Genomic DNA, 16397 nt, shown 5'->3' with positions numbered 1-16397 from the left:
CACGTTGCAAATCTGGAGCGAGACAAAGTAATTAGAGTGAGACAATGTTAACATTGTCTCATTGATGAGCAAATTGGCCACTTTGCTTCCTAAAATCAGTGAGAGAACATGTACATTGTTAGGTAACTGTAGGAAAAGTCCTTTTCTCTGTGGTTTAGTACAATGACAAGCATTTATTGTTGCATTCTTGTCATCTATTCAAGTGATAGCTTAATACGTCGATAATCGTGACAATACCGCATTGTAGGCTCGAGGTGTAGGCTTCTAAGAAGAAGAACATGTTCCTATGGTGAAATGTGTTTGTCTTGACCTAAGGAATAACGCTATATACAAGCGTCCAGAGAGTTACGGGACACCCTGTATAGGCGATTTATCGTTTAGAGTTTGCAACCTGTATTTTCGGATGATTCAATATTCTTATCCTCTCCCTACGTTCGCTCAATTGGCGTTGCTCCATGATTGGACAGATATGTCCCAATAGAAAGAATATCGCTGAGCTGTTTCTGTTTGCCAGCGATTGGTGAAGATTGACTCACCCAAATCAAGGGCCGTAGAACGATTGGCACACATTTTTAGCCGATTTGGAATAGCACGGCTGGCACAATCATTAGAGGGGATTAAGAAGGGTCAAACTGTATGGTTCGGAAAGGCACGATTGGCACAACAGACCGGTAAGGAAGTAGTAGGCAGGTAGCCAGAATGAGGGAAAATGGAAATTGTTTTGTCCCCACAAAGCCCCCGCTGTAGTGCTTATTAGCCTTCTTTCACACCAGCGCGGTGCGGCACCGTCCCGGACCGTCGATGCGGGGCGACCCGCAAGGCCCTTTTACACTAGCTGCCCGGATCCGGGCGTTTCCAGGCTGAAACTTTGTGATTTTTGGATGCATTTAATTCAAATAAATAAAAGTAAGGTGGTTATGCTACTTGTTGTATCCGAAAATAAAATACAGTGCCCCCTTGCTAAATAACCTAATTGGATCGATGCCGTGTGTGTGAAAATGTCAATTCCTTGTGTTTTTAAAAGTTACAGCTGTGGGATGAATCTCGCACTTCAAACATGGTCTCAAATATATAATGACTCACTTTCTACTCTTGTTATGAAATATACTATAACATTGGGGACCATTTTTTTTTTATTTCAGTGGACTATATGAGATAAAGTAAGTCTGTAGTTGATGGTTGATATATACAGTAGTTGATATTTTTATGCACATATTTGTAGGCGGTTTTAGCTTAAACAACAATTCATTTCCTTCCATATATTTAGAAGAACATGTAAGTGCTCGTTAAACCAAATGTTTTTATATTAAATAAATCAGGCATGTTTAATAAAATCGTTTGTAAAAATTTAAACATGCAAATGAAAGATGGTTTGCTGCAGTGGGGGTCTCGTCCTACACACTGACCTTCAAACTAAACCTAAATATAAAGCTTGACCAAACTAATAAGCTCTATATAAATTTCAACCTCAATACCAAGAACAACAAACTTGCCTATTTACAAGAGTACAATAAAATCAACCACACTCAACCACTGATAGGCATAGACAGTCAAAACTACTGATTTATGTGCGGGCAAAACCAGCCCGTCCCGCGCAAGTGTGAAAGCGTACATAAGAACCCATGATCTAAAAACTATTCATGCGGTTTCGACCCGCATTGGAAGTTTAGGTTCGTGCGGGTGATTTTTCAGCCCGGACGGAGGTTTAGGTTTGTCCGGGTCAACCCGCACTGGTGTGAAAGCTCCCATATGATTCAATAGTCTAAACAGCTCTAAGCGCTGGTGTGAAAGAAGGCTTAGAGTTAGCAATTACTTCATCCATGGTGTAAGTTTGAGCGACAAATCTGCTGCTACGGTCACTGCCCCTGCTGGACCCAAATAAAACTACACTAACCCAACCTACCTTAACTAAACCTAACCTAACTTAACTTAACTAACCTAACCTAACTTAACCTAACCTAACCTAACTTAACTTAACCTACCCTAACCTAACCTAACCTAAGCTAACATAACCTAACCTAATCATTGAAAATACGCGATATTACCGGCAAATGACTGTCGTAGCAGAGTTGACGGGGAATTTTAAACCTCCCGTTTTCCTTCGTTCGATTTTGTTTACCTGGTCGAGCGGTTGTGCCAATCGTGCCTTTTCCAAGCAGGCGAGTTGACCCTACTTATTCCGCTCAAATGATTGTGCCAATACTGCCATGGGCAGAAGATCCAAAAATGTGTGCCAATCGTCCCGTTCCCAAATTAAGATATGTTTAGTGTCTATAAACCGTAACGACATGTCCAGTTTTTGTTTTTGCGCCAGTGTCTCGGCCACCGCTTCTATGCCACCTGTATTATTGTCACATTATTATGATTTATCAAATTCTGCTGTGCCGCCGCGCGCCGTGCGTGCCACACAGATGGATACCCGTGTACCGCCAAAGGAATGTTACAGGTCCATTATAAACAAAGTATTGTCTACACCTGATGCACTTGTAAACTGTACTGGGCGCAGCTTAGAAGGTATTACCATAGACTAACTCTTAAATTCACTACTCCAAAAAGAATTCTAAACTAAGACACTCTCATGAAATAAAATAAATGTAAAGGTAAAGGCACTGATCCGAAAATCAAACAATTCAAGCAAAGATACTTTTACGAAATAATATACCTGTACAGGCACTGCTCTGAAAAGAATGATAGTTTAATTTACATGTACAGGCTTTTTAAAGAACAATGCTAAGCTTAGAGGCTTTTACGAAATAATTTACATGCACAGGCACTGTCCCAAAAATGTGTTTTGTAGGAATTTTCAGAGTTATCCCTTTCGAAGCTATGCCTGGATCTGTTGTCTTGTCAAGGGCGCGGTCAACGCTCTATTTTTATTCTGTCGTGAGAGAAGAACTCCCCTTTTTGCCCCGAGACTTGAGAGATGTAAAATTTTCTTTACCCAACTATTTCACGGTCATTTACGCCGCCACCATGAAATAGCAGAGGACTGTGCTAAATCGCGGTTCGGCGTGAGAGATCATTTGTGGTTTTGAATGTGACGCAAACTGTCTTATAATAAGTTACCTAATTTTTTATTTAATTGGGTGTAACGGGAAATATTCGGGTTTAAGTTTTCTGATGTACTTGATATTGTTCTCGGATACATTTACAGTACTGGATACACTTTACAAACGTCTCGACACTAATTTTGATAAATTGGGTTACTTGTCAATGCATGGGACTAAATTATGCTTTGTTTATTACTCTTTGAAAATGACATTCGTTTCAATTTGTAGCCTACGATTTGTTAATCAGCTAGTCTACGTTTATAAACAATTAAATTGGACTCACGTAAGTATGTCTTTAATGCACTTCCAAATTGCCGTTCTGACCACCTAGAAACTGTATGTACTTTTTATGGTAAGGTTTTGTTTTCAAACTATTTCACTTTGCACCATCTTGCACCGTCCGGAACATTACAAATCCAATTTAAAAAGAAATTAGAAAGCAAGCAATTAATCAATAATGATGACATTTATATTAAACGAATATTCTGTCAACATTCTATCCTACCGTTTGTTAGAAGTTCCAAAGCACTCGTAGTTACTGGGGCTTAAACATTGCAAGTTCTATGATATGAATCTATATATATAAAATTAGAGTTTTGTCTGTACATTGCTCAGAATCATAAATTTTTAGGTTATTTTTACGTTTTATACATTAAGGAAGCCGAAACAAGTCTCATCTAAATTTCTGTCTGTCTGTCTGTCTGTCTGTCTGTCTGCAACACTCAAGATGCCATTTTACGCAATCTTCTCCAGGAAAACGAGAGTACCTATCAAGATCCAAGTCGTTATAATGTATTTACTGGATTGGTGAGAGTGTCTTTAGCCATTAAAATATGGTCTCACTACTTTGTAAATAAAATTACGGACGTTCAAAAATGCAGTTTTGTGCGATTTTTTAAAGTTTTCGTCCAATTTTTATCACACAATCATCTATGAAATAACGAACAGCTGTTCGGATGAAGATAATTTTTTCTAGCTGTCACTGATATGTTTACAAATGTTGTTTACAAATACCGCAACCATTTTCGATCACATTTTGAAAGCGAATCTCAACGAAGTGAGATTAAAAACGTTTTTCTTACTTAACGGATTAAATTAATCGTAAGTTCAATAATATAGTGTAATAGTGTAACCGTAAATGAAATTAATAACTAGGTATCATCCAGGTCAGGAACCAGAAATTCTTTAATGTATGAAATTGTTCTTGAGTTTTGATAACAAGAAAGAAGACCTTGAATCAGTGTTGTATACGGGTGGGAAACTTAAATTTAATAACGATCGTCGCCAATAGCTTAGAAACAAGATTTCCACTCAGTGACGGCGCTTCAATGGCGGTTGTGTAAAGTGTAAAGTAAAAAAATCACAACTGCAGTAGGTGATTGTAACAGAGGTTTACGGATGATGCTAAACTCGATTTTCCAATGTGTCTCTTTCTTTTCCTACCATTGACTATATATATAGTCAATAGTTCCTACTCACCGTGTGATGCAATCGCTGGACCATACAGCCAATAGGCAAATAGTCCATCTCTTGGGTACGTACGCCTAGCCAATTATTCATAACAACCTTTTTGGCGACGATCCTTGATGCCGGTACTTTTTCCTAAGATACACGGCCTACCTACTTAAGAAATAAAATTAAAAACGTCCAAAAACCCAACGTTGTGTGATTTTTATCACATTCCCTTCTAATGTTAATGGATAGCCTATACCAATCATTGTTTAGAGAATACGTAATCTGTTAAATAACAAAACAGTTGTTTGTATAAGGTTTTTTTTTTCAAACTGACACCGATAAGTTTACATTAAAAGTTGTTTATAAAAGAAGCAATTAATGGTAAATAACTTTGACTGCCAATAACCTTTTACGAGAAAAACCAAAACCAAGAGATCAATATCCTCGGGACTTGATTAACGCATACAGTTGGTCGGATGTACTACAGTTCTTAACTGTAAACGTTGGTTTTTGGTACTGATTTCCCTTAGAACGTACTACAACATCATTGTAATTTACAAATTAGCTATCGTTGGTGTTGCACCTTATTTATTACAGGCGTATTCAATTTAACTGTATAAGTTTTGCTTTTTCTATCTGGATTCCAAAATGTTAGTTTATGCTAAGAAAACGACAGGCTAACACATTTTAGTAAAACTCAGTAAACCATCATGAATTGTTTAAACGCTTTACGTTGTTTATGCATCAATAGTTCGTGGCCTATTTTGGTAATTTTTATTATAAATTACCAATCTAAATTGTCTATAGTAGGCCTACTTCATTTCATAAAGTAAGCCGCCATTTCGACAGCATTACGGGTCATCTTCGGTCCAAGCAAATATAAATTGTTATGATAAAATTTGATGACATTAACAAAGATTTTAAATACTAATTTTATAGGTATGTACTTTGTTATGCTTAAAGCGTAGCAAATTCCCTAATTAAGTTCTGGATCTGTGTGTGTATGTCTGTTGGTAACGCATTAATGTCCTTTATTTCTCAGTATTTCACGGAAAGGACAAGCCCATCTTGATAATGAAAAATGTCAACCCGAATAAAGTGTTAAATTGTGAGGTTAATGTAGTACCTTATATACTTTTAACCATTGTGGAAAGTAACTTTCAGGCCTACCTTAGGGCTATGCCTCATTGATCTATAAAGCATTTTTTTAGTTTAATCATTGGATTTAACATATGGACCAACATGATCCGGGTGACATTTAATTGCGAAGCATTTGTTTTGCCTTGTGCTTGAAACTGTCAGATACTGTATTTGCGAAGGTTTATCTATAATTGTTTTGCCAGCATATCTGAAAATATTCAAATCAACTGCTGTTCTTAATATAAGAAGGTTTCAACTGGCTACGATAAGATCCCCGTGCGTAGAACGGGCACACAGCTAGTACAAAATAGTTATACACATTATTTTAATGTCAAACGCGTCTAATTCAGTACAATGAGATTAAAGAGACAATCTATAATCTATGGTACAACGTTGTGGTGAGATAAGTGAACTAACCGAGTTGACCAAATGACGTCACAGCACACGTCACAACGGCTCTAATTACAATCATTGTTCAATCAGCTGATTAACCCATTGATTCAATGTTCAAACTTGTATCCTACATTTGTCGCTGTGTCTACTCTCAATCAACTTTCTGTAATTGTTCAATTGTGTGAACGCGTTCGTTGTCCTGTAATATCGTTGGGTTTCTGGTCGATCGAACGTCACTAAACTCCTTTGTTGGAGCTTGTGTTAAATTATCGGACGTCTGACGACTATTCTGTGGACCGTGAACGATTTGACATAAATATGATGGAAAATGCAATGATTAGTTTAGTTTTATCATTTACATATATTGGTAAAAACATTGCATGCATCACATGTATAAATTGATAATATGGATAACAGAGTGGCCATAGCGTTCGCTTCATATCTGAAGGTTGCTTATTCGATGCCAAGCAAGGTCGTTTCTGGACAAAAATGCTACGTATAATTTTGCTATCAACTAATTAAGCTATCGAAAATGCCAGTGGCGTTGAAAGACAAAACACAACAACCTTTTACTAACATCCATATGCGTAACCAGGAGAAGAGTTTAGAATTCCTTTCTCGTCTTTATTTTGAAATTATAGGCTACGAAAAAAAATATAGAATAAAATAAGCTTCGACCTGCTTAATAAATTTCCTGTAATTTAAGAAATAAGAAATAATTATATTTTTTATTCTTATATGTTACATTCACATTCAACACCTTCCTTTCCTTATGCTTGTCCTGAATAATGTAAGACCCATTTTGACGTAACTACAAATCGTTCTTCACAAGTTTAACGGCGGACCTATTATCGATTTGCGGTGTTGGAGATTTGCCAAGTCACGGTAATTAATTTGGCCTCCGTAAAAATGGAGAGCACAAGAAACTAAGCTGTTTCCTTCTACCCTTACATCAATAATACACTGTAAAGTTTGTATAACAACCTCTGTTTACTGTTTGGATTCCGCACGTAACACATAACAAACCTACCATTACAGACATCTTGATGGCATTTAACTAGAGGTATTTTAACCGAATCTGTGACAGAATGTGAACACCTGACAAGGAATGCTGCGGGATGGAGGTGGAAGTGATGCAATTGCCAAGCAGATCGTCCTCCGCTTGCACTCAGCTGTTTAGTGTTTACAGCTGGTTGGGGATAAAGGTCACTAAAGGTTGGCATTGTTCGCATCGCTGGTGCTTACTCCCCGTTGTAATCCGTCAAACGCTTCCGTGGTGAAAGGCCGCGCTTTGGAATTCGCTGATTTGGATTATCTGAAATGATTTGTTGTTGGCCGCAAACATTCGTTGATGCGTGACTTGAAAGTTGTGGTCTGCAAAATAAGGTTGATTCTTTCACCTGACTTCAAAGGTGATCTACCCGTTGGCATATCCCTAGACATCTGCGTGTTCCACGGTAGCATAGAATAGAAATACTGTTTTATGAATGAGATTCTGGTAGATATATTTGTAGAATTGAGCTTTGCCTTTGAGTGATTCAATTACACCTCTATCGGTTTTATTGGCTTGTTGTTAGTCTATGCCAACAGTGTATATGTTTCGGCCATTCTCCGTATACTACACAAGTAAATAAGATTGTCACCAGTCTTGAGGCGCCTCTTCAACCTCCGGACATTTGACTTCCACTGCGTGGATCGACGCATAGAAAAGTTATTCCGCAGGACCTCTCTGCGAGGGGCGGGTGAAATGTAACCGTAGGAATGGAATTATTCGCCTTCGATCAATCAAACCATAGAACATTGAACGGGATATATAATACTGAGTAGGTTATTCTCAAGATGTTGATCGGGTTTTGTGACCAAAAGTTGCTCAGAGCTAGAATTCAATCCTAAGGAAGATGTTCTATGTTCTTTAACATGTTTCTATGGTGAAATGTGTTTGTCTTGACCTACAAACACCTATATTATACCTATAGGAATAACGCTATATACAAGTGTCCAGAGAGTTACGGAACACCCTGTATATCATGCTTCTCCACACCAATGATGTTTTACTGATGTGCGATTTAATTTTTTTATTGCTAAATAGGCTATACTTTTTTAACTGAAGTCAGTGGCAATTTCGGTAAGCTACATGTGTGATGGCATTGGCTTCGCTATACATAGGTATCCAACTCCATTACCTCTAGAGGGATAGATAAATTGTTTGTCACATCCTGATCTGTCCCCTCACACTGCCAATCTAACATATTTACCGAGGGACGTCCATGAAGCCTGATGTCTATCAGAAATTTGCAGCTTCCATAAAAACATTTCCGAATTGAATTTTTCATTTAAAATCTTAAGAATAGATATTATTTGAGGATAGCCGTATCGACGAACCCTTACCCAACTCAGTAACGTATTTCAGGGTTGCATTCAAACACAATTTTAGGAATTAGCATCTTAAGACACGGTCCTTAATTTTTCGAAAATTTGTATCCTTTCAAAGCTCTCTTTGATAAATTGTTATTTATATGTTTGTTTTCGTTTTCGTACAATGCCTCTTTACGATCAGCAAAACGATATAAGATATTTTTACTAAAATTTTTTTAGTTATTATTTAACAATAATGCACCGAGTTTACTAAATCAATTTCACTAAAATCGAATAGTGAAAAAAGAGTAAATTTGGAGGCTTGCAACCATTCAAGCTTTAGGCCTATCGAAAGACTGGTTCCCCTCTTCTACAGATTTTTGTTGACAAAATAATTATACAGATTTAGTACAAAATACACTTCACCACTTAACAATTTTTTTCCTCAGAAAGTCTCAGAAAAATCACACACTTCTTCAACCTTTCGTCAAGAGCTCACTTACAATTAATAAACTAATGAAACTGTTTCAAAATACAGCAGACCCGCAAATTTAGGACGAAAGCCTTCATTATCATTGAACAGTTGGAAGGAAATTTATAAACCGTAGTACAAAGTGCACAGCTGATGAAAGAACAGTGTTAAACGAGTAGATAATCACTGTTGACCAGAAGGAAAGGGTGGGCGGAACTGTTATCAGTAGTGATAATGACAGTGGCCCAAAGTGATAAGGAACAAGTGGTGCCATCACGACTACCTAGTGTGATACTAACCCCAACTGACACACGAATCCAGCAACTCAAATGAGAATTTTTGTCAGTACAGTAAATCACAGGTATTATGAGGGACCGTTGAAAATGTCTACTAACTGTTGTAAGTGATAAGTGAAAAGTGGTACAATCACAGATACTGTACCTAGTACGACCATAGAGCTAGAGCACATAATGTGCTCTATGAGTACGACTGTTTACAAGGAATCATAATTAGCACATCCTTGTTTACAAAATAACAGTTTGATTCGCTGGTCGATGCAACTAATATTATGTGAGACCACGGAAGATGCCCAAAAATAATCGTCTCAGCAGTTTGTGTCACTTGAAGAATTGCGACCTGGTAGCTATGAGTGGCGACAAGTGGTCCTAGAAGTTGCTCAAGTGATGAACGCGGTCAAGTGAACAGCTGACCAGCTACAAGTCGATAAGTGGGCAAACTATGTTCTCTGCACTTGCTCGAGTTATACATTATGTTACTGTTCTGTTGCAAATCATTAAAAATAAACATATTTTTTTCGTAGCATCTTTTCTTTATCATTGAATGTACACATAACATTATTTAGTATTATCAATGCTCGTGAGGATAAACAATCAAGACATATACCAACTTTTTAACTTGTAATAATAAGTTTAGTAAATTTCTGAACATCTAAAATTATAGGGAGCCTATTAGGCATATATTTGACTTTTTTCGTGCCTTATCTTTGAATACCGTATAGTTTACCACTGGATCAAACCAGGGAAATTAGAACAAAATATTTATGTTTTCTAAAACTAGTGGATTGAACTGTGCCTCGGATAAAAAGTCAAGCAAATAACTTAAGCGTAAATAAACAACTCTTGGTTTTTAGTAGACTGTATACAACTAGCCTACATACAAATTTGTTCTAAAACCCCCCACCGATAAATATTGATGAAATTGACGTGTAGCACATAAGTTGATCGTAACATAAACTACTACATCTGCAACCACATAGGTTTAACGTGTCTCACATAAGCCGCCACCTGTATCAGGAACGGGCAACAATATTGAAGCCGCGTACAAACTACCTCTGTCGCGTGACTTGGGGATTTTACCAGGTTATTTTGCGGCTCCGAATTATGACACGACGCAGTCAGTATTGAGTTTTAGCATTTGTGTCGCGGAAACAAAAATCTACTGTTTGCCTTAGAAATCAAGACGGAAGATCATAACTTCAGGATACGAACAGGATTGTATCTTCGCTAGTAAAGCGACATGAAAATGTTTACAGTATAAACTAACGAAACTGTTTATCAAAATCCAATAAAAACCGCAAATTAAAGACGAAAGCCCCTATTATCATTGACGCAGATAACGGAGTAGGTATTTCATGTACCGTACTGAAATACTTAGGCCTATACCAACGATCTACAATATGTGGTTTTTATAATTCAAAACTTAAATATTATCGATTTGTTGATAGATTTGTACAAACATTATCGTGTGCAGAATGGAATTACGGTAACGGCTTTTAATGCAAGGAGCTCTCTGATACAGCGAAAATTCTCCTGGGTTGATAGACATAGTTACAGTACGGTCTTAGATTTCCAGAAACACCGGGTCTCAACAATTTTACATAGCTCAAAATCATTATTGAGAATCGTCAATTTGAATATGAATCACCATACAGGACGGAATGAAAAAACTGCCCCACTGGATTAGACCTAGGGACTATGTTTTATCTGATTAGACTTATCTATGATTAGACTCAACCCAATCTATAAGCTAAAGTTAGGAACTTTGTTGGAAGTCATGCTATGTATTAATCATGGTTAGCTGTGTATGATGGGATTTATCAAGGTACGTAATGAGAAGTTTTCATACTATACACAGTATTAATACTACGGTATAATATACGCAATAATAAGTAAATAGCGATACAATTGAACCTTGAAGAAAACTTAAAAGCCAAATCAAAGATCATTCATAGAGGCAATTGTATGATAAAGAATCAGACGTGTGCTCATTACGGTACACATCTCCATAGACTAGGGAACAAAAGTTTTGTTCAAAATTTCAAAATTTTTGTGTTGTAAATGGCAATACTTGGGCACCGATACATGATCAAATGATCTAAGTGACGTATTTGGCCGATCATTAGAACCAAATAATGAAAAAGATTACATGTACCATTACCAAACAAGTATGCCTCCATCAGTATAAAGCAAGGTCACTAATGTTTTTCATGTCGCCTTTGAACAGAACCAGTTTCCGCGGTGACAGAAAGGTCGCTCCGTTTTTAAACTTGAACACCTTGAATCCGCCTCAATTAAGGGGCGTTTAAATGTGAGAGCAGATCCAACAAAAAACTTATAAGATAAATCTTATTTCAATAGAATTGCCAGACGGATTATCTTACAAAATTTCAGTAAGATACATACAAACGTAAACAGGACCTATTTGTTCGGGTTCGGCGTTATCTGAAACGATTCAAACCGCCAGTTTGGATTACTTCTGATGACTAGTTTGAATAATTCTGAAAAGAGCTCAAACAAGTAAATTAACATTTTACAACAAATCTTATCTTATCGACTTTGCACAATTTATTTATCATCTACGGAGCGATAACCGTAATTTCTCATTTCCCATGATACTACAGTATTTCACAAATGGGTGTCAGTGTGGTCAAAGTTTTACTGTAATTTATCTTTATAATGTAGAATGTTGGGTGCTAACAACCGGAGCCTGATAACGGACGTAAACCGGTTTAGAGATAGTACTTCCTTTCGCCTTTCCACAGACGATAACAACATCTACCACAACTTCCACCGTTTTCGAATTACTCCCGGAGTCCACAAGTTAACTTAATGCACACTTTAAAACTTTTTTTCTAAAACACAAACCATACCTACTTTTACTTAACCATTACATAGGCTAATTATTAGCTTAATCTAATCAGGAATGGTAAATTGCAAACATATCAATATATCCGTTGAGCCCTGATTTCTGTGATTACAAATAGCTACTGCCTATAATCAACTTCATCACATATCCTCGAGATCTACTTGTATTCTACTTTCTTTCGCATAAATTGGCCGTGGTATTCAGTGCGAAACTTGTTGGTATGCGACGGTCGTGCATGGACTCCCTCACTCACCACTTTATGGCGTAGGTTGCTAATGACTCACGGTGTGTTATGATCGATAAGGGAAGAAACCCCAACAGGGGTTTTGAAAGTTTACAACTTCGTCGGTAGCTCCAGCCCTAGACCCATATTGATTGGGCCCATGCCAGCTCTGCATGCACGTTGTCAGCTTATAAACAACACTGGATTATACCGTCTTCCCCCCTGTAACCTAACGAAACAATCTTTTGAATTATCATTAAAAAAGTTGACAACGTACACGACGTTTACATTATTCAAACAGCTAGGGGTCACGTTTAAATTCTTCTCATCATCACTACCCCTCGGCTTCATTTATAATGTTCTGTGAACACCATCCATAAAGTCAAAAGCGTCAACTTGAAGAGTAACTTAACCTAAATTATCCGTCGTTCTAATAATATTTACAATTATATTTGATTAACTTACTAATGACATTATAATTACTTACATCTTTACAGTTAACAAACAACGGGCTTACCTTTATTCTTGCTTGATGGATTTTCAACAGAAGAGAAACAAAGGCAGCAATCAAAACTACAATAACACTGTCCCTCCGTTTGAAAACAATCAACGGCAGACGGTCAGAAATGGTTGACAAAGCTGGAAATCGTTTACAACTGTTAATAAGCACGTCCAACTTTATAGAAATACAAGAATTACGTTAAATCCTGACAATTTTAAGTGAACAAACTTCAAAATATTCACTGAAAATGTCTAACCGGAGATAAATAATATAACCTAACCTCAAACACGAACGAGCGAATGATACCAACCGCACGAAAGGGAGAAGAGAACTGATGAATTTTCGCCACAGGAAGCAGCACTGCGCTGCGGCACGGCAGTCCTGCCAACCTTGTAGTTTCAGGAATAACCACCTGGATCGTTGTGGTCAGCGTTGGTTGTCATAGCAACTAGCGACGTTGATTATCTCATTCATGAAAATATTGAAGTAATAACAATGATGAGTTGCCGCGCTTTTTATGATTAAATCCGCGCAATAAAGCTTTGCTTGTGTTGCATTTACGGCATAATTTAATGTAGGGGTTGGATTATACAAGTTGCATAAATCAAGTTAAGAAACGTATATAGACTCAACTATCGTAATCTCTTATTATAAAAGTGCATCCGCTTACGAGTCCCTTTTATTTAAACTTGTAGGTAATTTTGTTTTCTGAAATAATTTTGAATGTGTTTGAGAGTGAACGGTTCAAACCTTTGATCCAATAGTCAATGATTCAAATTCAAACTCTTATGGCAATGTTGTTTTTACCATTTAAATCTCTGGAAGCCTTCAAAATAACTAACCCTTACTGGGATTTATGTTTAACATATTGAATTTCAATACCACTTTAACTGATGAAACATATTTATGAAAAATAATAACGGGATTTTACAGCTTCTTTATATGCAATTATGATGGTTAAATCGATTTAAATTAAAGGTAATTGATTAGTGTATTTGAGTATATTGTAATATATTTCTTGCTAATTTTAACCATTCAAAAGTATTTTAAACACTGATTCGCACCAGAGTGAATATTTTGTGAATTTTGTAATTTACTGTATTTAAAAATACCGTAGTAGGTTCTACTCTGACCATTTAAATGTTTAAATTTCTCAACGTGAGAAATACAGTAGGTAGGGCTACGGTATACAGGTAAAATACCCCCGCCGCAGCAAACCTGACGCCTAAGCGAATTTCCATTTGGCTGAATTGATTTTCAATTGATCTATTTAAATAACATTAGGTTTAACCTAGGTTTGCTGCTACAAGGAAACTAATAAAGTGTGTGTTTCAAGTAAAATAATTATTGCTTAGTATAAAATGAATATATTTGCCAAGTTTGATCAAAAGATATCCATAAACAAGCAAACTACAACATTTTACAATATTCTCCATAAGAATAACATGGGAATTTAAAATTTACCATTTTTTTAGTTTTATCCGTAGCCAATAACCGTACAAAAACACTTTGATATACTGAATTGTTTGTTTTTTTAAGCTCTTTAAGAAGGTTTAGAGAAAAATTGGGAAATTTTGTGTTTTGAGGGTCAAAAGTGAGAAAAACCAATTTTTACCCCATAAAACCCCCCATAAAACCCTGTTCCCATGGTCCGATCATGCTGGATCGCGAACTCATTCAAGTTTATCCCGCCTTACACCTTCAAACCAAATTTCATCAAAATCGGATAAAAATTACTCAAGTTATCGTGTTCACGGACACATATATATATATATATATATATACATATATAAAAATTTGAACCAGTGGTGTTTTTGGCCTCTGGGGACATCAAAATGAAAAAGTAAATCGGTCCCGGGCCTAAGTCTTACCATGAGACCTACGGTAATAGCTACTTCCCTATAGGGAAATTCGCTAAAATCAGTGAGATCAACTTACTCAGTAAGAGATCAATTTAGGCCACTTTTGATCAATAATTTTGTGCAATTGGTCAAAACATTAAATTGTTGTATTCATCTGAAATTATTTGTTCGTTTACCAACTTTGTTAGTTGCTTTTTTTTACAAAACTTAGCAGGATGTATACAGCAGTTCAATCACAGCTCTTCTAGACCTGTCTTAATTACTCTGACGAATTACTTGGTTGTTTTTTACTATTTTGACGAAGTTAAGAATCCTTGAGTGATGTAATCCTTAAACCGAGATTGATGAGAGTAAGGATGAGGATTACTCAGCGCCATCCTAAACCTTGGTGGGCGAAGGACATGCCCTGAGGTCCTGACTCCTGAATGATGTCATAATTCGTAACCAAAGTGTTATCCGAATACAACTGTTGCTACGCAGTAACGAGTATGTGTTACCTCAAAATCCATACTTACAATTAAGATCTTCAAGAAGAACTGGTAATATTGGAATGAATATAAACTTTAACTATAAACTTCACCAATATTTTCAGAATTTTTAATTTCATGAGGCCTTTACTGGCATCATCAGACACATCACAAAACTGAAGGTTATGTTTATGTTTAAAAATACAATGATAAATTTTAAAGAATGTAACATATGGGTAGTTAAAAATAAAAAATAATTCTGTTAAGTAGGCCTACATTTAGCTAAAATTACAAAAATAAATTATGTATGAATAAAAATGAAATATAAAGTAGAATTAACTTATAACTTTGTAAATTTAGAATTTAGTAATGTTACATTTTGAATTGGACCATTATCATTATTTACTAAATTTTCCATTTTATTTATAAATAATGATTCCCATGCATTTAGTTCATTAGATTTTGTTACATTTTTTTGTAATTTAGTATTTTTGATTGATATTGTGTGGTCCGTTTCTAAACAATGTTTTGCTATTGCTGATTTTCAAGTCTATTGTGTGTTATGTGAGAAGAGTGTTCTTTGAATCCAGTTTTTACATTTTTTTTGTTAGCCCAAAATACTTCATCTCACAACTGTCACACTGAATTTGATGAATGCCAATTTTTTTTGTATTTTATAATTTACTTTTTGGATTTCCAAGAATATTTTAAATTTTGTTTTTTGCCTTAAATGAGACCAATAATTCGGCATTTTTCTGAAACGTTTTCTTGATGTCTTTATATTGTTTAGTTTAGGTAGTGGTAGTGCTTACCCATTTTTTCTTTACGTTGATTGTTTCCAGTTTAGTTCTTTTCTTTTTGTAATTTATTTTTAAAGCTTTGGTCAACATATCGTCCACAATTTTGGTATCATATCCATTATACTTAGCCACGTCTTTATGTAGTTTAGTTCTTTATTATAATTTTCTTGGGACAGTGGGGTATTTAAGAGGCGATGAATCATTGAATTAAAAGATGATCTTTTCTGTTCTAGAGGGTGATAAGAATCTTGAATGTTAAACCTATTGGTGTACGCCTGATTTTAATAAGGTATCAATACATTGAAAGAATGAAAAAAATCAGTACAGCTGAGGTGTTTTTAACGTTAGGTACACAGAAAGTTCCCTTTAGAAAGGAATTACGACCAGGGCAATTTATGAAATAAATGGATAGTTTTGCGCAAGGTTTCTCGTCATGAGGAACATATATAGTTTATGGGGGTGTGACTTGTAGTTTTTTCAAAAGTCCATTGGTACTTTGGGATTTATTTATGG

General features: G+C 36.0%; 1 protein-coding gene across 3 annotated transcripts in view; it reads right to left on the bottom strand.

The window, feature by feature from the left end:
• Window positions 1-13090, bottom strand: part of LOC128992181 (beta-1,4-glucuronyltransferase 1-like) — a 171971-nt gene extending 158881 nt beyond the window's left edge. For all 3 annotated transcript variants that reach the window (XM_054415633.1, XM_054415632.1, XM_054415635.1), the window contains exon 1: window positions 12771-13090. The gene's annotated coding sequence lies outside the window, so the exon portion shown is untranslated. The remainder of the gene's footprint in view (window positions 1-12770) is intronic.
• Between the last annotated feature and the right edge of the window lie 3307 nt (window positions 13091-16397).

Source organism: Macrosteles quadrilineatus, unplaced genomic scaffold (genome assembly GCF_028750875.1).
Source record: "Macrosteles quadrilineatus isolate MER2022 unplaced genomic scaffold, UCM_ALF_1.0 Scaffold_4__1_contigs__length_99947679, whole genome shotgun sequence".
In the NCBI taxonomy this organism is placed as follows: Eukaryota; Metazoa; Arthropoda; class Insecta; order Hemiptera; family Cicadellidae; genus Macrosteles; species Macrosteles quadrilineatus.
This window is presented reverse-complemented; position numbering and strand designations above follow the sequence as displayed.